This window comes from Charadrius vociferus, unplaced genomic scaffold, assembly GCF_000708025.1.
Source record: "Charadrius vociferus isolate BGI_N301 unplaced genomic scaffold, ASM70802v2 scaffold249, whole genome shotgun sequence".
Taxonomy (NCBI): Eukaryota; Metazoa; Chordata; class Aves; order Charadriiformes; family Charadriidae; genus Charadrius; species Charadrius vociferus.
Window position 1 is genome coordinate 184,132 of NW_009650081.1, and position 3,931 is coordinate 188,062.

The following is a 3,931-nucleotide window of genomic DNA, read 5'->3' on the forward strand; positions in this document are numbered from 1 at the left end:
GGTCCCCGCGAGGCGCTTGGAAAGGCGGTCGGAAAAGATTTGCTGTGAGCTCTGCCTGGCTCTCGGCGAGCCCTTGGGATGGATTTCGTGATGTTGGGTTTTGCTGTAGGGGCAAAGGGGGGTGCTCAGAGCCAGGATGCTGCATCTTGCCGGTGCTTGCAGGATCCGTCCCCCGACAGTTAATCGGGCACCCCACCGCGCTGCAAAACCAACCCTCTGAGAGCAGCATCGAGCCCTCCAGCAGCCAGGAATAAATTGGTTGGGAAAAAGTGAGAAATGAAACGGTTTTCTCTCGAAAACAGAGCAAAGCAATAGCTTTTGGTGGGGAAGTGCAGCCTTCAGCTTCCAACCCCGAATAAGTCTGGCTCCTGAGAAAAGTTTCTGCTCGTGGCTCAGATGTCAGAAGTTTGTGACCAAAAAAACCTCATCTTTTCTCTGCAAGCCTGACAGTTTCCAAGAGAAGTGTCAAGGTGCAAACTAAGGCTTGTGCACATTGGAAATCATCCACTGGGCTCAAACCACCCCGTCCCTTCAGCAGAAGCAAAACTTTGGAGCTGAACTCTGCACCTGAGCCCCGGGCAACGTTTTTACCTTCCCGACCATCAGTATTTTCTGCAAATGCCAGTGCGAGTTGGAAAAAAGCAAAGGGAGAGCAGGCAGGGACGGTTTCAACCCAGGCAGCAAGTTCATCTGGCTGCAGATCCGGTCAGGGAATTACACAAGCCATTCCTGAGCTGTTCCCAAAGGGAAGATCTCGTGTCTTCCCCAGATTAAGATGCTTGGATGGGCTTCTTATAAAATCTGGATAGGGAGAATATTGCCCTGACCGTGCCCTTGCAGCTTGCGTGAGGATGACCCCAAGCTGCTCGGCCGAACCAAGCAAGCTTTTGCGTGTCTTTTCAAGAGAAAAAGCTACGAGTAACCTTAACTTCCACCCGTGCATCCGCATCCCAGCTCAATCGCTTGCCCCGACACCTCCAGACCTGAGGGCAAACCCTACATGAGCTCGTGCTACCGACTCACCGGCTGCCTGACCTTCCTCCCCGACGTTTTGAAGTCATCCCACCCAATCCACTGTAGGTTCTCCCACGTGTGGTCGCTTTTTCCAAACTTCAGCCTTTCCCCGCAGCAGATGCCTCCTTCTGCCTGACCTTTCGGAGGGTGTCACGTATTGGATGCGATTGCTTCTGGAGTTTTGGAAGAATTAAGCTAGGATACAAGGAATGTAAACAGAGGCCAGGAATGAAAACAAAATCCCTAATTCACTAATATAAACGGAGGAAGGGATGATGGTGTCCTGTGAGGATTTCATCGTGAGCTGCCCTGGAGTGATGGTGCTGCAGAGGGTCCGGGATGCGCCCGGTGCTCCCATGGGTGCTTCTCCCAGAGTTTTGGGGGAAGGATGGGTGCAGGTTGGATGCTCAGGTTGCACATATCCCCCAGCTCAGGAGCACCAAACGTCGCTCAGCACTTGGGTCTGGGGTCAGGATTACACCCGCAAGCGGCTCTGGTGTGGCAGGAACGAAGCTGGACCACCAGCGGCTCAACGTGCTCAGACCCCTGGGTGGGCACGGTCAGGCGCGAGCAGATTTGTCACGGATTTGTCACCCTTGGGTGACAGGGAGCAGCTCAAAGCCATCTGCTGAAGGCGAGCGCGGGCCAGCAGAGCACGTGGTGCCGTCACGCCTGGCTGTCCCACAGCCCCGCTGAGCTCAGGGCTCTGGAGACTTGGTTGTCCAAAACAAAAGCTGATGTAAACAGCAAGCCAGCCTCTCCTGGAGACTATCAGCTTCGTGCGAAGCCAGGAAAAGTTATGTTTCTACACAGCACAAGACTAAGAAGGTGAGAGCCTCCCCTGCCCTGCCAGCACAACACCCGGGGGGAGTCATCTGGAGCTTTCCCACTTTGGGATGCTCCAGGGCTATTTCTGTGCCCCAGGGTCTCCCTGTCACTCACCCTACCCCAAGGACAAGAGCAACGTCCCAGCTGGGATCGCCCTGGGTACAGCCTGGTCCAGGGGAGCAGAGGGAGATCGGAGCCTGGGAAAGGAGGGGAAGACGATGAGCACCCTTGGTGGCGTTGCCCACGGGAGCAGGAAAATTCTGAGTTATGCTACAAAACCGATGTTCAACGTCTGCCTTCCTGCCACTGCAGTCTGGGGTTCCTGCTCTCAGCATCCCATGTCGGCTGCAGCGTCCTCACACCTGCGCTCGCCACCCCCGGCGGGAACGGACCCCCATCCACCCCGTCCTCTGGGGGAACTAAGGAGGAGGCAGCCACGAGCAACACCCAACTCCAGACGCAACATCAGGGGATAAAATATACAATAACCCGAGAGAAAATTCTCCGGTGAAGCGGAGAATTGGCGTTTGTTTTTTTTTTTTTAAAAAAAAGGGAAAAAAAACCCAAAAAAAGAAGAAAGTAATTTAACCTCCGGAAAGCAGAGACTTGGCACTCCTGCCGTGTTTGGAAGAACTTTGGCCCTTAGCTCCCAGCACTCAATTAACATAAACTGTATTTATTAGCCCACGCCAAAACGTTTCTCTCCTCTTCTTCCATGCCACCAGGCTCGTGCTGGGGCCAAGCGCTTTTGTAGCTGGACCAGGGCTGGCGGAGGCTCGAGGCTGCTGGGCTGAGGTAGGTGGCAAAGCCCTGGCCAACGAGATTTTTGCAAAAATACATACAGAATCCAATAGCTGAGGCGTTCCTCGTCGGGTGTTTCTTGCTGCCTTGGCAATCGCCGCCCGGCTATAAACATCCACCTCCGAACAGATGAGTTGACGCTTTGAAAGCTGCTTTCTGAAGTGTGCTAAAACCCCTCTGAAAGGGTTGCCGGAGCCCAGGACCCGATGGTGAGGGCAGGGAGCCGGGAGAGCCACAGCATCCCCGAGCGGGACGGCAGCGGGGTGAGGAAGCGGCCGTGGGGATGGGGTCCCCCCAATATTTAAGGTCACTCGTCTCCCAGCTGGAGCCCAGGTCCGAGGCTCCCCAGGTGCCTGGCGCTGCCGCAGTGACTTCATGATTCAAGCAGCTTTCCCCATGCTGTATTTACAGACCGCTAACCGTAAAAGAAGTGTTTGCTACCGAGGAATTTCTTTGTTTACTTAGCTAGCATTAATTTTTTTTCTATTTATTTAGTCTCTCTCTGTTTATTTCTTACTTTGGATGAACAAACAGCCACACTGCCCAGATAATGAATTATTAGGAGGAATTCCCTGGGGCAGAGCTCACGCTGAGTAACTGTGGTCCGAATTCCCCGACTGACCCGTGGCACACGCTGTCTAGACGAGTTCCCAGGTACCACGGCTCGGATCCTGCCCGTGTCTCTTCCACACATACAGCACACACAAAAAATAAAATCATACGGTTGGGGTTTTTATCCCCTCCTATATGGAAGGCTCAAGCGTCGGGGGTTGGCTGGATCCCTGTGCATCTCCAGTGCATCACCCTGGAGAGGCCCTGGGAAAGCCCTCGCATCCCAAGCGCTTAACCCCCCCTCAAACCAAAGAAAGAAATTAAATACCTCCCCGATCAAAACAGATTCTTTCCCCTGGGAAATTTTCCGTTGCAGGAGAAAAATGCCTCTTACGTAGCGGACTATCTATTGTGAATATGATTTTATCTCCTGCCCCAGAGCAGTGCTATTCACAGCTGCAGGTTTCTGCTACCTCCATTTGCCCATGTGTAGCAATTCTTCCCTGTCTGGAGGCAATCACTGTGCAATATGAATTTTGGTTGGGGTTTTTTTTGGTTTTTGTTTTTTTTTTTTCCAGTTTAATTCTACCAGTGACACATGCAGCTAAACCCTAAATACAAATGGTAAAGCCATTTAAACCTTGGTTTGTCAGAGAAGGTGCCAAACTGGCTGTGTGCAGTTGGCAGCCCATAAAAATCACAACATCACAAGCAAAGCTTGATGAATACGCTGCTG